The 19,680-nt window shown below is 46.1% G+C and overlaps 1 protein-coding gene across 5 annotated transcripts in view; it reads right to left on the bottom strand.

The window, feature by feature from the left end:
- LOC144500355 (CREB3 regulatory factor-like) overlaps positions 1-19,680 on the bottom strand; it is a 126,388-nt gene that overhangs the window by 81,397 nt on the left and 25,311 nt on the right. The window contains exon 1 of one of the 5 annotated variants that reach the window (XM_078223113.1): positions 2,781-2,920. The exons of the other annotated variants lie outside the window; for them this stretch is intronic. The gene's annotated coding sequence lies outside the window, so the exon portion shown is untranslated. Of the gene's footprint in view, positions 1-2,780; positions 2,921-19,680 lie in introns of those variants that run through there. 5 annotated transcript variants of the gene reach the window in all.

The following is a 19,680-nucleotide window of genomic DNA, read 5'->3' as shown; positions in this document are numbered from 1 at the left end:
AAGGAAATCTGCCATCCTTACCTGGTCTAGTCTACAAGTATTCCAGACTCTCAGTAATGGGCTTGCCTCTTAGCTCTCTTCTGAAATGACCAAGCAAGCCACTCAGTTGTATTTAAGAAGATCCTTTTTGATTGGGTGATTTACTAACTCCCTTTGCTCATTTTACTTAACTAGATGCACCTGCAATGCCATGGGTGGTTTGTTTGGTTTGCTGAAAAATGATCATAGCTGGTGTTGAAATGTGATGATGATACAAATAAAGCAACTGATGCTAATTAGCAAAAGTTATAGACCATTAAAGTATAAATCAAAGGACTGCACAATTATGAACATTCCAGACATAAATAATCACAATACATTGCAAAATACAGGCCTCCTTAATTTGCAGAATAAAAATGCTGCACTCGACATTTTGCAAACTTCATAGATCAGGTGCTGTCAGGATGAGTTCCTGAAATTCTCAATTATTTCCATACCATTTAGGGGAGGCAATGGCCTTGTCACTGGACTAGCAATCCAGAGACCCACGGCAAGATCTGGGACCCGGGTTCGAATCCCATCACAGCAGACGGTGGCACAGTGGGTAGCACTGCTGCCTCGCAGCGCCAGGGACCCGAATTCCGGCCTCGGGTCACTGTCTGTGTGGAGTTTGCACATTCTTCCCGTGTCTGCGTGGGTTTCCCCCAGATGCTTCCACACTCCAAAGATGCGTGGGTGAGGTGGATTGGCCATGATAAATTGCCCCTTAGTATCAGGGGGACTAGCAGGGTAAATACATGGGGTTATGGGGATAGGGCCTGGGTGGGATTGTTGTCGGTGCAGACTCGATGGGCCGAATGGCCTCCTTCTGCACTGCAGGGATTCTATGATTGTTGCAAGAGATCGTGGATTTCCTGAAAAGTCCAGGCAGAGTTTTTACGGTCTTCCAGCAAGGGAACACATACTCAGTTGTTAGATTGTATGCTGGGAGTCATGCTGGCAGCTGCCATGAGAATATGCAGCACGGAAAAAGGCCATTCAGCCCAGTTGGCCCATGTCCACCTTTATGCTCCACATGAGCTTTCTGCATCAGTAATTCTCTCACCTTATCACCATAACCTGATATTCTTTTTACCTTCATGCATCTGACTAGCTTCCCCTTAAATATATCTATGCTAGTTTCTCCCGAATTCCTCACTGGATTTATTATCTCCTCAATGCCTCGTGATCACTGTGGTCTCCCGGAACTCAGAATCCCCACAGTGCAGGAGGTCGCATTTGGCCCATCGGGTCTGCACTGACTCCCTGACAGAGCATCCCACCCAGAACCTAGTCCTGTAACCCATGCATTTGCTAATCCCCCTAACCTACGCATCTTTGGACACCAAAGGGCAATTTAGCACGCTTCGCATTGCCTTCAGGGAGACACTATGGATGAATTTCCCCCAAATCTTTATTTGGAATTGGCCTCGGGAGTTTTTAAAAAATATCTTTGGTTTCAATCTCTCAGGAATGCACGTGGCTGCTGCTGGGTGGGGGAAAAACATGACGTTCAGACGCACCCTGATTGTAAGAAACAGGATAGCTGGTCTTTTCTCGGTAATGTTCCAGATACTGGTCCATCAATCTCCCCCATCCAATATCCAATACTGGGGTGGCACAGTGGTTAGCACTGCTGCCTCACAGCGCCAGGGACCTGGGTTCGATTCCCGGCTCGGGTCACTGTCTGTGTGGAGTTTCCACGTTCTCCCCGTGTCTGTGCGGGTTCCCTCCGGGTGTTCGGGTTTCCTCCCACAGTTCAAAGACGTGCGGGTTGGGTGGATTGGCCATGCTAAATTACTCCTTCGTGTCAGGGGGACTAGCTAGGGTAAATGCATGGGGTTATGGGGGGCAAAGTCTGGGAGGGATTGTGGTTGGTGCAGACTTAATGGACCGAAAGGCCTCCTTCTGCACTTATGATTCTATAATCACACACGATTATCTTGATGTATTCTAACTGAGCAGGGTCTTGTGGCACATAACAAGTTACAGCATCCGTACCGCTGAGCCAGATTTGGGTTCCACTTCAGGATTTGATGGCCGTGGAAAGAACATTCATAACATGTCCAAACAGTTTTTAAAGTTTATTCATCAGTGTCACAAATAGGCTTACATTAACACTGCAATGAAATTACTGCGAAAACCCCCTAGTTGCCACACTCTGGTGCCTGTTCAGGTACACCGAGGGAGAATTTAGCACGGCCAATGCACCCTAACCAGCACGTCTTTCAGACTGTGGGAGGAAAGCGGAGGAATCCCACGCAGACACGGGGAGAATGTGCAAACTCCACACAAGACAGTGACCCAAGCCGGGAATCGAACCTGGGACCCTGGTGCTGTGAGGCAGCGGTGCTAACCACCGTGCTGTCAGAGTGATTGCCAACCAGGGTGTTCTTTATCCACAGTGGTGAGAATGTGGAATATTCCAAACATGGAGTAATTGGGGTGAATAGCGTCGGTACATTTAAGAGGAGGCTAGATGAGTACGTGAGTGAGAAAGGGACAGAAGGATATGCTGTTAGGGGGCAATAATGCAGGATGAGTGGAAGCGCACGTGGAACATAAATGCTAACACACAGTACGGGGTCACATGGCCTGTTTCTGCGCTGTCAATTCTATGTAATTTTGAAATCCAAGAGCATTGACTCCAATTTTCTGATCAGAACCTGTCCAGTTCCTTTTTGAACCCCACGTAGTTCTGCATTTCACCACCCTTACTGATCTACAAGGTCATTCTCTTACTGAACACAAAATCCTCCTACTTTCCAAGCTTGTCATTCTCGATTTGAAACGATTATCCCTCATGTCCCAATGTCACGGACGAAGCAGCTGCAATAAAACTCAACCCGATCACATTCTCCCCGACTCTTCATAAATCAGAAATGCTTCCACCAACTTATCCCTCAGCTTTCCCCTTACAAGGGGAAGGAGCAAAAGTTCAGCCTCTCAAACTTCAGCTCTCACTCGTGGTGTTTTGAACGAATGGGAAAGTCCCATTGATCCTGTTTGCCAACAGGAAGTCACCGAGACTGGTTCCGTCATCACATGCCTCTACTTCTCAAGTCACTGAAAGGCAGCAACAGCTTCCAGGGAACGTGGCAGAATCTGGCCTATGAGCATCGCCAGGGGGAGAAAGAAGACCACCACTGACGAGGGAATACTAAGTAATCCTATAACCTTCAGTGTCGTGTAAATGGATACAAGAGTGTTGAATTCTCTCTCTCGCGTTGATACATAAGGGTGTATGTATGTGTGCGCACGCGGGTGTGTTATTTTTAAAAGAAGAAATCTATTTATATTTACATAAAAGGCCACAAGAGCTTCACACTGGAATACTTCCTGCACTGACTAAAGCACCAACTGTAACTCAATAACCAAGAATGACACCGATTGGATTGGATTTCCCCTGACAGCAATTGATACAGCAGGTGTGATGTAATGACGATTGGCAGTTTTATTCAGAGAACCAGTGGGTACACTAATCTGGGAGTGACATTACTCTGGGCCCAGAGTTCATGGGCGGGATTTTATGACCTCACTTGGGCGAGATCGTAAAAGCCTGCCTGAGGCCAACAGAGATTTCCATTCTGTGAGCCTCGCCCACCCCGGAAACTTCCGGCCCATGAGTTCAACTCCCACCAGAGAAAACGGAGATTTCCATCAAACGGGCAACATGAAATGCCCCGTACGGACCGTTCCCTTTGGGGGTGGCACAGTGGTTAGCACTGCTGCCTCACAGTGCCAGGGACCCGGGTTCGATTCCCGGCTTGGGTCACTGTCTGCGTGGGTTTCCTCCGGGTGCTCCAGTTTCCTCCCACAGTCCAAAGACGTGCGGGTTAGGTGGATTGGCTAAATTGCCCCTTAGTGTCAGGGGGATTAGCTAGGTTAAATGCATGGGATTATGGGGACAGGGCCCGGGTGGGATTGTGGTTGATGCAGACTCAATGGGCCGAATGGCCTCCTTCTGCATTGTAGGACTTGATGATTCTATGGTAAGAGAGAAAAACAAACAGGAAATGCGACTTGACTATTGCTGCTTCAAGGAAGGGGACCTGCCACTTTAACCTGGTACAGCCCTACATGCAACGGGTCCACAATCTACAGATGGCTTGAGGTCCAGTGGAGTGGGCCTAGTGAACCTCTCAAATTATATTTGGAGCATCTGAGGGATGGACAATAAAAACAGCCTTGGCAGTTGCCACCGACATTGGAAAGCAGATTGTTCTTTTTTAAAAGTTTGCTGAGAGAGATGGATCACAAACTAATTTAAACAGAAATGTGAGCTCATCGACCAGGTACATTAAAAAGGCGACTGTAACAAGAAATGTTGGAGATTTGACAGATCGGTCTTACCCTCTCCATCAGGACACAGGATCATTCACATTGAGTTTGGTTTCGAGAGCTGGCCACAGCAGGAAAGCAACCGTGTGCGCTGTCACTCAGCAGTTCAGAGGTCACAAACTTTGCATTCTGGGCCTTCATGGACGATGTGGGGACTGGGAGGTGGTGGTTGAGGCGATCTCTACAGATCAGCAGTTTAAAACATCCCACAGTGGTTGGCATGGAAGAGGCTGAAAGGTTAATGTGCCAGGCTGGCAAAATAGCAGCGTCCGGTACCAGCGCTGTTCCATAACTAGGTGATGTCAGTTTATCACCAATGCCACTGGGAAAATCATGGCGGCAACTCAATCACTGATACCAGTTCCACCACTGGCGTTAGGAATGGCAGCGTTACCATCGAATGCCAGGGCGGGATTTCCCTCTACGCTGAAATTAAAATTCCATGAGGAGAGCAGACCAGCAAGGAATGTCACCCGGATTACAAGTCCCAGATCATACTCCCCACGTACGAATCAATCACATCTTTCAGTATCACCCCTACTGCATAACTTGTCCCAGAGGCAACGTGGTGTATAAATCCTGTGGGATCCCGTTCAGCTTTGGGTCATGCTGACCTGTAATGAATGTGATTGCGTAGGGCTGGGAACATGAAGAAGTCACATGGGCTCCAGCGCTATTCCATTTAATCCATTGCAATGTTCTGGCAGCTTCGTGTTCCAGAGAACACACTGAGACATGGATTTGTGGTCTAAGATTATTACTTTCCACAAATCAGAACCACTTGGTTCAGTTACAAGCCAGAATGTTCCACGTGCATCACATCAAACTAAAAATTATCCACCTTATAATATGTTGAGATACAGAATACCGGGACACTGATACCCCATTTATTTGAAAGAAAGAGCATCATTTAAGTTTTACACATTGGCTACTAAAAGGAAAGATTAAACAACACAAACACCAACATGTTTGTGCACAGCACACAAAAACGGAAAATGCTGGAAAATCTCAGCAGGTCTGAACAGCATCTGTGGAGAGAGAATAGAGCCAAAGTTTCGAGTCTGGGTGACCCTTCGAGCCAGACTCGAAACGTTGGCTCTATTCTCTCTCCACAGAAGCTGTAAGACCTGCTGAGATTTTCCAGCATTTTCTGTTTTTGCACCCGCCTCTACTACTACCTCTGGCAGCTTGTTCCAGACACTCACCACCCTTTTCACACACAGGGTGGCGAGTGTCTGGAATGAGCTGCCAGAGGCAGTAGTAGAGGCGGGTACAATTAAGCATTTAGACAGTTACATGGGTAAGATGGGTATAGAGGGATATGAGCCAAATGTGGGCAATTGGGACTAGCTTAGTGGTTTAAAAAAAAAAGTCGGCCCAGCTTGTTCGTGCTGAAGGGCCTGTTTCCATGCTGTAAACTTCTAAGCCTTTACAGATGCGGTCAGATCTGCAGAGATTTTCTAGCATTTTCTGTTTATGTTTCAGATTCCAGCATCCGCAGCAATTTGCTTCTATTTATATAGCATTTTTAAACACAAAAATGCCTCTAGTTTTGACAAAGGAGCTGGTAAGTGACATTGTTCTCTCCTTCAACATGATATTAGAGGTCCGTGTTTTGTTCTTGGCATTTTCCCTGGAGCTGTCTAGTTGGAAACAGTGGTTCCTCAATCTTTACTCAAACCATGCTGACTCTCTGACAGAGAAATGCGGCGATTCAGAAGGAACCCCTTGTCCACAATATATTTATTGAGTCAAAGAATTTGGTCAGGTCAGTCAGCTGTGAGGGCCTCCTGGAAGATAATGGAGAAATTTGGCAGCCTTGAGAAATTCAGCACTCTGGGTTTGAGAGTTCCACAAGGACATGTTCAGCTGTGTCCTGGATGATACCGAGTCTTCTGACCCACTCTCAGCCGAGTTAAATAGGCCTGAATGCCAGTGTCAACCCTCTTCAGCAGACTTTTCTCCACCATGTTCTCTGATGCCTTCCATAATGGGGACCTTGGCATTGAAATCTGACACCTGCTCACTCTGAGGTGACTCCAGGCAAAAACCAAGGTCTCGGTTCACTACTTGCTGATGACTGGTCACTGGTCGATCAGAGGTGGACAGGCAAAGCAGCAAGGAATTGTTCTCCAATGTACGTGACTACTTTGGCCCTACGATCTGCACAAAGAAAACTGAAGTAACATATATATATATACTAGCCCGCTCCAGTCTATGTGGAATTTGCACATTCTCCCCGTGTCTGCGTGGGTTTCCTCCGGGTGCTCCGGTTTCTTCCCACAGTCCAAAGACGTGCGGGTTAGGTTGACTGGCCATGCTAAACTGCCCTTTAGTGTTAGGGGGATTAGCAGGGTAATATGTGGGGTTTAGGGGATAAGGCCTAAGTGGGATTGTTGTTGGTGCAGGCTTGATGGACTGAATGGCCTCCTTCTGCACTGTAGGGGTTCTATGATTCTATGAAAGTGCGATCTTGCTCCCAACCTTTCAGTTCTTCACCAGAACCTGTCAGCAGTGGAGCAGATTTTTAAAATTCATTAATGGGACATGGGCATCACTCGCTAGCCAGCATTTATTGCCCATCCCTAGTTGCCCTTGGAGGGCAGTTAAGGGTCAACCACATTGCTGTGGTTCTGGAGTCACATGTAGGCCAGACCAGGTAAGGATGGCAGATTTCCTTCCCTAAAGGACATTAGTGAACCAGATGGGTTTTTCTGACAATTGACAATGGTTTCAGGGTCATCAGTAGATTCTTAATTCCAGATACTTTTTATTGAATTCAAATTCCACCATCTGCCGTGATTGGATTTGAACCCGGGTCCCCAGAACATGAGCTGAGTTTCTGGATTAATAGTTTAATGATAATACCATTAGGCCTTCGTGTCAGTTCACTTATCTCGGCAGCACACTCTCTCTTGGTCTACACTGACAACGAGACACATGCAAAAATTTCCAAAACAAGTGTAGTCAATGGCAAACTCGGAGGATGAAGGCAAGTAAGTTGACTGTTCACACCATATTCAGAAAGGCAGTCACAACCAAGTTGGGCTGGTCCCTATAGCCAGAATGTCTGACACTTGTTTGCCAAAGTCAATCTTCTGTGGTGTGCCGGAGTCTGGGGTGCAATCTCACGGTGCTCAAAGGAAACACTACACAAACACTCCGAAAGCTGCATTGAGAGTCTGGACAACTATTGGGTCCTGGGAGAAGCTCACCCAGGATTGCTGCAATTGGTGCAACCAATAGTGCAGCCTCCTTCAAAAGTAAGCACCAGAGGCAGAGAGAAATTGCAAATAGAGGAAATCCCAAACCAGTAACTTGTCCATAGCTCAACTGTCAATGGTATCCCGTCCTACTTTTAGCAGAACCTTCTGGAAGCAGATCAGCCTCAACAATCACCTATGCACCCACCAGAACCCTATCAAACACCACAGTGAATTAACACAATTAACCGCAAGAAACTACAAAAGTTCGTGAATGCAGCCCAATCCATCATGCAAACCAGCCTCCCATCCATTGACTCTACCTACACTTCCCGCTGTCTCAGAAAAGCAGCCAGCATAATTAAGGACCCCACGCACCCCAGACACACTCTCTTCCGCCTTCTTTCATTGGGAAAAAGATACAAAAGTCTGAGGCTACGTACCAACCAACTCAAGGATAGCTTCTTCCCTGCTGCCATCAGACTTTCTGAATGGACCTACCTTGCACTAAATTGATCTTTCTCTACACCCTAGCTATGACCGTAACACTACATTCTGCACTCTCTCCTTTCCTTCTCTATGAACGGTATGCTTTGTCTGTATAGTGTGCAAGAAACAATACTTTTTACTGTATACTAATACATGTGATAATAATAAATCAAACCACAGTCATCTTCACCCTGAAGAACAATCAGGTTGACTACGTGTAAAAAATAAAAGCAAATCACTGCGGATGCTGGAATCTGAAGCCAAAAAGAGAAAAAGCTGGAAAATCTCAGCAGGTCTGGCAGCATCTGTAAGGAGAGAAAAGAGCTGATGTTTCGAATCCAGATGACCCTTTGTCAAAGCTGACAAAGCTTGACTATGTGGACCTGCCTCGTCAAAAGGTTGTGGGTTCAAATCCACAGTGCTGCATGGAACAGCGCACGGACTTTGCAAGATAGCTCTGTCAATGCTCTCTGTCAGTACTGAGGGAGTGCTGCATTATTGGAGGTGCCACCTTTCAGGAGGAGATGATAACCTTCAAGGTGGATATTAAGAGATCCGTGGCAGTATTTGAAGAACAAGGGAGTTCTCCCGTTGTACTGGGCAATATTTATCCCTCAGCTAACACTGCTGGGAAGAGATCTCATCATTCCTCGCATTGCTACTTGTAGAAACTCTGTTAATTGGCTGCTGCATTTTTCACACGAGTGACTGCCTTTGAAATATATTTAATTGGTTGTAATGTGCTTTGGGACATTCGGAAGTCAGAAAAGGTGCTGTCGGCATGTTTTATCTTTCTCACTGGTAAATTAGGAAGGAGTTTGCAAACGCGAGGTCAGAGAGTTTGGGGTTTTCAAAAGGCACGCCCAGGAGAAATCTCCCAAACTTGTCACTGGAGTCTCGTTCATCAATTCAAATCAGAGTTAAAAAGGACATTAGAAGTTACAAGGAGCAAGCAGGAACACGAGCTTGGACTAGGTGACACATACAGAGCCTGGCACAAGCTCATCGGGAACATTGGCCTGTTTCGGTGTTGGAAGACCATGTTAAAGACAATGGCCATGCCATGAGTCTATTATGATGTGGAGATGCCGGCGTTGGACTGGGGTAAACACAGTAAGAAGTTTAACAACACCAGGTTAAAGTCCAACAGGTTTATTTGGTAGCAAAAGCCACACAAGCTTTCGAGGCTCTGAGCCCCTTCTTCAGGTGAGTGGGAATTGTTTGTGAACAGAATTCCCACTCACCTGAAGAAGGGGCTCAGAGCCTCGAAAGCTTGTGTGGCTTTTGCTACCAAATAAACCTGTTGGACTTTAACCTGGTGTTGTTAAACTTCTTACTATGAGTCTATTACACAGGATGACTAACACACGGTTCACAAAGAACTTCAGCAGGACAATAGACAGTTAAACAACTTTGTTGTTTCTGACCAAGTAGAGCTCAAAATAATTTAAGATTACAGATTAGAATCATAGAATCCTACAGTGCAGAAGGAGGCCATTTGGCCCATCGAGTCTGCACCAATCACAATCCCACCCAGGCCCTATCCCCATAACCCCATGCTTTTACCCTGACACTAAGGGGGAATTTAGCATGGCCAATTCACCTAACCTGCACATCTTTGGACTGTGGGAGGAAACCAGAGCACCCGGAGGAAACCCACGCAGACACGGGGAGAATGTGCAAACTCCCTGGATGTTTCCCATCCGGGGATGCAAACATCCTGGGAAAGGGTGTGTAGATAGTTTGAGTCATGTGGAGATCAAAAAAGAGGAGGTATTGGGGTTCTTGAGAAACATTAAGGTAGACAAGTCCCCTGGGCCTGATGGGATATAGCTCAGAATACTGAGAGAGGCAAGAGAGGAAGTTGCTGGGGCCTTGAGAGAAATCTTTGTATCCTCATTGGCAACAGGGGAGGTCCCAGAGGATTGGAGGATAGCCAATGTTGTTCCTTTGTTTAAGAAAGGTAGCAAGAATAATCCAGGTAATTACAGGCCGGTGAGCCTGACATCATGGTAGGGAAATTATTGGAGAGGATTCTTCAAGACAGGATTTATTCCCACTTGGAAATAAGTGGACGTATTAGTGAGAGACAACATGGTCGTGTCTCACAAACTCGATCGAGTTTTTCAAGGAAGTGACGAAGATGATTGGTGAGAGTGGGGCAGTGGATGTTGTCTACATGGACTTCAGTAAGGCCTTTGACAAGGTCCCTCATGGCAAACTGGTGCAGAAGGTGAAGTCGCATGGGATCAGAGGTGAGCCCTTAAGAGCAGAACCCTTAAGCTTATTGATAGGCAAAGGGATCTGGGTGTACAGGTACACAGGTCACTGAAAGTGGCAATGCAGATGGAGAAGGTAGTGAAGAAGGCATACTTGCCTTCATCAGCCGGGGTATTGAGTTTAGAAATTGGCAAGTCATGTTGCAGCTTTATAGAACCTTAGTCAGGCCGCACTTGGAATATAGTGTTCAATTCTGGTCGCCAAATGTCCTACGAAGGAATAACCCCTCGCCCTCCCTAGTTGTCACTAACCACCTCTTTACTGGACTCCATCATCTCAGGTCAAATTCAGCCAAGTACAAGGCAGGTATGTGGAGAAACTTTTCATTTGTCCATCAAACTTCCATCTCGATCACAACTCTATGGCAGTGGAAACTCCCACATGCCCATAATTCACTTCAAAAATCCTATTTCCCCATTGTTTGATTTTTCCATCACATGCTCCAGCCAATATCATATCCACATGAGCACAAGGCTTCCCATTTACTCAGGATATTACAGCAATAGGGGCTATCTTGCCCACTTTAATATTAAACAGTGAGTGAATATTTAAATTTTGGTGCAAGACAATTCTACATTGTATACTGGCGACGTAATAACCGGCTACTCAATAGACTTAACTTGGCTCTGCACCTGTGTCTTAAAGTGGCCTCTCCCATGACAAAAAAACCCCTCAGCATCCTTATAGTGCAGGACTCAGGGAGTGTTTACATCAGTAACATTCTCCTTCAAACTTTGCTGATTGATTGCCTCATAAATCTTCTTATTTGTGGCTGAACTCATTTCCCGCCTTGTGGCTTCTTCTTCAGTTTTGGCACCACCATTGACACAGGCTCCCGCCCTAATAGGTGTATGGCGCCATTCCGCACACCCTGTAACTCTAGCTCACCTTTTTCCGTGCTTTCCATTGGCTGTGCTATCTCCATTGCTTATTTAAAATTTATATCAACCTCTGCAAGTAATCTCCATTGACTCACTTCATTGAATCACTCTGCAGACTCATCCGTCCCATAACATATCATTCAAGGTGACTGCAAAACTGCAATAATCCAATATCTGTTTCAATTTACTGGTACAAGTCACAGTCGTTTTGCCTGGGCCCTTGAATTAAACTTGAATCTCTGGAGTATGACTGATGACTTAGGCTGGAATTGTGACTTCACCAATCCTACAAGCTCACTAAATGATTTGGAATTGGGGGCACTTAGGGCTGTGAGGCTGAGAATCAGATTATACATTTGGGTTTCACACGCACTCAGGAGAATAGCCTTGCACTACACCTCCTCCCCTATTTTGTTCGCATGGAAATAATACCCAAGGAGCTCTATGTCATAGAGTCAGAGGTTTACAGCATGGAAACAGGCCCTTCGGCCCAACTTGTCTATGCCACCCTTTTTTTTTAAAAAAACCCTAAGCTAATCCCAATTGCCCGCATTTGGCCCATATCCCTCTATAGCCATCGTACCCATTTAACTGTCTAAATGCTTATTAAAAGGCAAAATTGTGCCCGCCTCTGCTACTACTTCTGGCAGCTTGTTCCAGACGCTCACCACCCTCTGAAAAAATTGCCCCTCTGGACACTTTTGTATCTCTCCCCTCTCACCTGAAGCCTATGCCCTCTAGTTTTACACTCCCCTACCTTTGGGAAAATATATTGACTTTCTAGCTGATCTATGTCCCCATTTTTGTAATGTGTCAAGTCCTCCGCGGAGGAGTCAAATGGATCTATCTGTCCAAAGAGAGGCATATTAGTAAGTACTCTTTTCTTTCCTCAACTTCAATATAAACCGGCTCACAGCTCGAGGATTATTTTTTCGTCACCAAATATAATAATGCTCATTCAACAGTTTAGGGAAAACACAACTCATTTATTTACAGGTCCAAAGATGTGCGGGTTAGGTGGATTGGCTGTGCTAAATTGCCCCTCAGTGTTAGGGGGACTAGCTAGGGTGGCATGTGGTTTATGGGGATAGGGCCTGGGTGGGATTAGGGTCGGTGCAGACGGGTTGGGCCAAATGGCCTCCTTCTGCACTGTAGGATTCTATGACACTATGAGGTTAAAACTCTACAGAGGCTGGCAGCCTCGTGGCTGCAATCAACTCCTAAGATGGCTCAGGCTCCAGACGCCCATGGTTACCAGCGTGATTCCCCACCCTACTCCCGGATTGGTTCCCTGGATCATGTGACCCTTACTCTGCAGCTTGACGCTTCAAGGGACAATCACCACAAGCCCACACCTTCTAACACGCCATCAATCCAACACAAGACTCTTCAAGTTCTTCCAATTGCACATTTCTCTTCACTTTGATTCTCAATCGTTAAAGTTAATAAGCTGCAAGTTGTTATTCACTGTACTAAACCAGTTGGACACACCCCAGAATCCCAACGGAAATTCTTTTTCAGAAAATGGATGACACTCCTTAATGTTTTCAAGAGCTCTCTGTCAGTACATGGGAACGGCCCAAAGTCCAGCTGGAGCAACCCAATCAGGGAATCCAACGTAAACAAGTCCAAACCACGCAGTACAACATCACATTCGGAAAGAATGTTTATAGAACCCTGCTTGCTCTCATACAAGATTTGATAGAGATATTCAAAATCATGAGGGGGCTGGACAGAGTAGATAGAGAAACTATTCCCGCTCATAAAGAGATTAAGAACAAGGGGGAAACAGATAACCATAACTCTTAATTCCTTTACTGTTCAAAAATCTATCTACCCTTGCCTTAAAAACATTCAATGAGGTAGCCTCAACTGCTTCACTGGGCAGAGAATTTCACAGATTCACAACCCTTTGGGTGAAGAAGTTCCTCCTCAACTCAGTGCTAAATCTGCTTCCCCTTATTTTGAGGCCATGCCCCCTAGTTCTAGTTTCACCCGCCAGTGGAAACAACTTCCCTGCTCCTATCTTATCTATTCCCTTCATTATGTTATATGTTCCTATAAGATCTCCCCTCACTCTTCTGAATTCCAATGAATATAACCCCAGTCTACTCAGTCTCTCCTCATAAGCCAACCCTCTTAACTCCAGAATCAACCTAGTGAATCTCCTCTGCACCCCCTCCAGTGCCAGTATATCCTTTCTCAAGTAAGGGGACCAAAACTGTACACAGTACTCCAGGTGTGGCCTCACCAGCACCTTATACAGCTGCAACATAACCTCACTGTTTTTAAACACCATCCCAAACACTGCAGTCATAGAGGTTTACAGCATGGAAACAGGCCCTTCGGTCCAATTTGTCCATGCCGCCCTTTTTTTTAAAACCCCTAAGCTAATCCCAATTGCCCGCATTTGGCCCATATCCCTCTATACCCATCGTACCCATGTAACTATCTAAATGCTTTTTAAAAGACAAAATTGTACCTGCCTCTACTACTACCTCTGGCAGCTTATTCCAGACACTCACCACCCTCTGTGAAAAAATTGCCCCTCTGGACACTTTTGTATCTTTCCCCTCTCACCTTAAACCTATGCCCTCTAGTTTTAGACTCCCCTACCTTTGGGAAAAGATACTGACTATCTAGCTGATCTGTGCCCCTCATTATTTTATAGACCTCTATCAGATCACCCCTCAGCCTTCTACGCTCCTGAGAAAAAAGTCCCAGTCTATTCAGCCTCTCCTTATAACTCAATCCATCAAGTCCCGGTAGCATCCCAGTAAATCTTTTCTGCACTCTTTCTAGTTTAATAATACCCTTTCTATAATAGGGTGACCAGAATTGCACACAGTATTCCAAGTGTGGCCTTACCAATGTCTTGTACAACTTCAACATGACATTCCAAATCCTGTATTCAATGTTCTGACCGATGAAACCAAGCATGCCGAATGCCTTCTTCACCACTCTGTCCACCTGTGACTCCACTTTCAAGGAGCTAGGAACATGTACCCCTAGATCTCTTTGTTCTGTAACTCTCCCCAACGCCCTACCGTTAACTGAGTAAATTCTGCCCTGGTTCAATCTGCCAAAATGCATCACCTCGCATTTGCCTAAATTAAACTGCATCTGCCATTAGTCAGCCCACTGGCCCAATTGATCAAGATCCCGTTGCAATTGGAGATAACTTTCTTCACTGTCCACTATGCCACCAATCTTAGTGTCATCTGCAAACTTACTAACCCACGCCTCCTAAATTCTCATCCAAATCATTAATATAAATGACAAATAACAGTGACAGCACCGATCCCTGAGGCACACCACAGTCGGATCTCGATGTAAACAAAGTAACTATTGTGTTGCCTCTGTAACAGTGAGTGAGTGTTAAAATAATTCATTGTATATAAAGCACTCAGACATGCTGATTCACTGGATACATTTATTCCTTATTCCGACTGTACAGACGAGGATGTCTCCAAAATGCTAGAAGGTGCAAACACGTTATTTAATCAGAGGGGATCAGACGTATGAAATTGGCAGGCTTCGAACAGGCCGAAGATGTTTACTCTGCCACAAAGTGGCCATTTGGGGCGGCACAGAGATTAGCACTGCTGCCTCACAACGCCAGGGACCTTGGGTTCGATTCCCGGCTTGGGTCACTGTCTGTGTGGAGTTTGCAAATTCTCCCCGTGTCCGCGTGGGTTTCCTCCGGATGCTCCGGTTTCCTCCCAAAGATGTGCAGGTTAGGTGAATTAGCCATGCCAAATTCTCCCTCAGTGTACCCGAACAGGTGCTGGAGTGTGGCGACTGGGGGATTTTCACTATAACTTAATTGCAGTGTTAATGCAAGCCTTTTGTGACGAATAAATAAACTTTAAAAAAGCAGTTGACACATGGAACAAACTCCCAACAAAGGTTATTTCTAAAATAATCAGATTATGGATTAAAGATTTAGCTGCAATTATGGGTGTAGCCCATTAAATATGGGCAACGGGATTAATATCTGCATGTTTCTTGTTCAGGTGCGTATGGGATCAAGTAGGGAATTTTATCGGAGATTTCCCACCTTTCTCTCAAGATTATAGAACGCTGACTGGATCTTGACCGGAGTATCGCATCCAATTTGGGTCCCACACTTTTGCAAAGGTGTGAAGGCATTGAAGAGGGTGTAGAAAAGATGGACAAGACTGGTCCCAGGGCTGAAGAACTTCAGTTAGACAGAAGGATTGGAGAAATTGGGATTGTTTTCCTTCCAGAAGGTTGAGAAGAAAATTGATAGAGGTCTGGAAAGTCACTATCTACAGAGTAGATAGAGAAAAGCTGTTCCCATTGGTGGCAGGATCAAGGCAAGAGGGCACAGATTTTAAGGTAATTAGCAACTTGCTAAATCAGCTTGGGCTGAGAATTGGAACCCAGGTCATTCTGTTCTACATAACCTAATGCTGTAGGAAGCATTGCTTTTACCCAGTACACCATAAGGAAATATAAGTTAGAGTATGCGACACAAGGTGACATGATCAAACTGGAGTCAATGGCAATCGGGGGAAAATACTCCATTGGTCGGAGTCATATCCGGCATAAAGGAAGATGGCTTTGGTGATTGGAGGTCAATCATCTTAGCTCCTGGATTTGATTTATTATTGTCACATGTATTAGTATACAGTGAAAAGTATTGTTTCTTGCACGCTTTACATATAAAGCATACCGTTCATAGAGAAGGAAATGAGAGAGTGCAGAATGTCGTGTTACAGTCATAGCTAGGGTGTAGAGCAAGATCAACTTAATGCAAGGTTGGTCCATTCAAAAGTCTGACAGCAGCAGGGAAAAAGCTGTTCTTGAGTCGGTTGGTACGTGACCTCAGACTTTTGTATTTTTTTCCCGACGGAAGGAGGTGGAAGAGAGAATGTCTGGGGTGCGTGGGGTCCTTAATTATGCTGGCTGCTTTGCTGAGGCAGCGGGAAGTGTAGACAGAGCCAATGGATGGGAGGCTGGTTTGCGTGATGGATTGGGCTACATTCATAACCTTTTGTAGTTCCTTGCGGTCTTGGGCAGAGCAGGAGCCATACCAAGCTGTGATACAACCAGAAAGAATGCTTTCTATGGTGCATCTGTATAGGTTGGAGAGAGTCGTAGCGGACATGCCAAATTTCCTTAGTCTTCTGAGAAAGTAGAGGTGTTGGTGGGCTTTCTTAACTATAGTGTCGGCCTGGGGGGGACCAGGACAGGTTGTTGGTGATCTGAAACTCTCGACCATTTCTACTTCATCATCACTGCAGGAGTTCCTCAGGATAATGCACTAGGTCTAACCCATCGTCAGCGGCTTCAATGACCTTCCTTCCAACACAAGGTCAGAAATGGGGATGTTCGCTGATAACTGCACCATTCGCGACTCTGCAGATACTGAAGCAGTCCATGTCTGTGTCCATGCAGCAAGACCTCAACAACATTCAGGTTTAGGCTGCAAACTGGCAAGTGACATTGATGCCATACAAGTGCCAGGCAATGACCCTACCCAACAAGAGAGAATCTAACCATTGCCCCTTGACATTCACTGTCATTACTATTGCTGAACTCCTCACCATCAACATCCTGGGAGTTACCATTGACCAGAAATTGAACTGGACTGGCCATATATAAATATGATGGCAACAAGAACAGGTCAGAGGCCGGGAGTTATGCAGCGTGCTACTCACTTTCTGACTCTCCAAAGTCTGTCCACCATCTACAAGGCTCAAACCAGAAGTGTAACTCTCCACTTTCTCAGATGAGTGCAACTCCAACAACATTCAAGAAGCCTGACACCATCTAGCACAAAGTAGCCCACTTGATTGGCACCACATTCATTACCTTAAACGTTCACTCCCTCTACCACCAATGCACAGTGCCAGAAGCATGTACCATCTACAAGATACACTGCAGCAACTCACTAAGGCCTTTTCAACAGTACCTTCCAAACCCATGACCTCTACCACCTAGAAGGACAAGGGCAGTAAATGTATGGGTACTCCATCACCTGCATGTTTGCCTCAAAGCCACTCACCATCCTGAGTTTGGAACCACATCACCACTCTTTCATGGTCGTTGGGTCAAAATCGTGGAACTTCTCTTTCTCCCTCCCCAAAGGAAGAGCACTGTGGGTGTCCCTACACCACAGGGATTGCAGTGGTCAAAGTGGTGGCTCTCCACGACCTTCTCAAGGGCAATTAGGGATGGGCAACACATGCTGCCCTAACGAGCGACAGCCACACACAAATAATCTGGGTGGTCAAGTTTCATACCCTTCATGTAAAATTTCCCCTCGTACTTTTTGGTTCTTCACAGTAGATGAAGAATTGACAATAGTACACTAAACGTTTGGCCAAATTGGTTACCATCAGTACTTGAGCTTATTTGTCTCCTCGGCATAGTATTATCTAGCAGAGGCAATGTATTTTGATGTTGTGTCAATACATTTGAATGAAGCTCTCAACAAATGTGAATTCATTTTAATCCAGTTCAGTTGATTCACCCTAATCATCATAGAATCCTACAGTGCAGGAGGCGGCCATTTGGCCCATCCAGTCTGCACTGACCACAATCCCACAAGGCCCTATCCCCATAAATGCATGCATTTACCCTAGTTAGACCCCTGACATTGAAGGGACAACTTAACATGGCCAATCCACCGAACCCGCACATTTGTTTTTGGAGTGTGGAAGGAAACCGGAGGAAACCCACGCAGACACGGGGAGAACGTGCAAACTCCACACAGACAGTGACCCAAGCCGGGAATCGAACCTGGCGCTGTGAGGCAGCTGTGCTAACATGGTTAAAAAAAAAAGTTCCCTCCACATACAACCCACAATTGAAGAGACAAAAATTTGTAACTGTGCCCCCGAATCTGCTAAAGCAAGAGTATGTGTGAAAACAGCCCATGTTCCTTATGAAGCAAAACTGCCCTGAGGCCAGGAGTGGCAGCTCGCGGTTCCTCGCGTTCTCTCAAAGACTGGCTGCGTCAATAAAGGAGTCTACAAATAGAGTGTCTGACATTGGCTAGGGTTTATTCACAGATGGTGCTCCAGGGAGGTGACAAAATTTGCCACCTTTGCTGCCTCCAGGCAACTGGGTCTTTAACCACCCACTTCACTATTGCAGCGTCTGATTGCAAGCTCACCCTCAGGGCGAGGTCAACACAGAGGAGATGGTGGTGTTGTGGTAATGTCACCGGAATAGTAATTCTGAGGACCAGGCTAATGGTCTGGGAACATGGGTTCAAATCCCACCACGACAGCCAGTGGAATTTAAATTCGATAATTGAAACTGAAAGCTAGTCTTAGTGACTGTGAAACTACCATTAATTGTCGTCAAACCCTACCTGAGTGATTAATGTGGGGAGGGAAGGACATCTACAGGTGACCCCAGGCTCACAACAGTATAGTTGACTCTTAACTGCCCTCTGAAATTGCCTCATGGCCTACTCAAGTTGTAATAAACTGCAGCGATTCAGGTAGGTGACTCTCGAGGGCAATTCATGGCCTGCAGCGCTGGACCTGCCAGTAATGCCCACGTCCCATGACAGAATAATAGAAAGCAAAGGAATGGAATAAAACTGTGGATGAACTACAAGGACAAAATAACCTACCGGTCAATCCAAAGAGAGTAAGGTTGGCCTATCCTACACAGAAATGGAATGGGTTTACATGGCAACGGGAAAAGGCCATTCAGTCCCTCGAGGCTGTTCCACTATTCAATGAGATTATGGTTTGTCAGTGACCCAACTCCATATAGAATCTCTACAGTGCAGAAGGAAGCCATTCAGCCCATGGAGTCTGCACCCGACCACAATCCCAACCAGGCCGGCACGGTAGCACAGTGGTTAACACTGCTGCTTCACAGCTCCAGGGTCCCGGGTTCGATTCCCGGCTCGGGTCACTGTCTGTGTGGAGTTTGCACATTCTCCTCGTGTCTGCGTGGGTTTACTCCGGGTGCTCCGGTTTCCTCCCACAGTCCAAAGATGTGCGGGTTAGGTTGATCGGCCAGGTTAAAAATTGCCCCTTAGAGTCCTGGGATGCGTAGGTTAGAGGGATTAGCGGGTAAATATGTGGGGGTAGGGCCTGGGTGGGATTGTGGTCGGTGCAGACTCGATGGGCCGAATGGCCTCCTTCTGCACTGTAGGGTTTCTATGATTTCTAGGCCCTAACCCCATAACCTCATGTATTTACCCTAGCTAGTCTCCCTGACACTAAAGGAGTAATTTAGCATGGCCAATCCACCTAACCCGCACACCTTTGAGAGGAAACCGGAGCACCCGGAAGAAATCCACACAGACACGGGGAAAACGTACAAACTCCCCACAGACAGTGACCCGAGGCCGGAATCGAACCCAGGTCCCTGGCACTGTGAGGCAGCAATGCTAATCACTCTGCCGCCCTTGTCCCATATCTCTTGGTACCTCTGGTTCACAAAAAGAAACCTATCAATGTCAGATTTTAAAT

This window comes from Mustelus asterias, chromosome 11, assembly GCF_964213995.1.
Source record: "Mustelus asterias chromosome 11, sMusAst1.hap1.1, whole genome shotgun sequence".
NCBI classification, from domain to species: domain Eukaryota; kingdom Metazoa; phylum Chordata; class Chondrichthyes; order Carcharhiniformes; family Triakidae; genus Mustelus; species Mustelus asterias.
The sequence above is the reverse complement of the archived record's forward strand: the minus strand, read 5'-3'. Positions and strand labels throughout refer to the sequence as shown.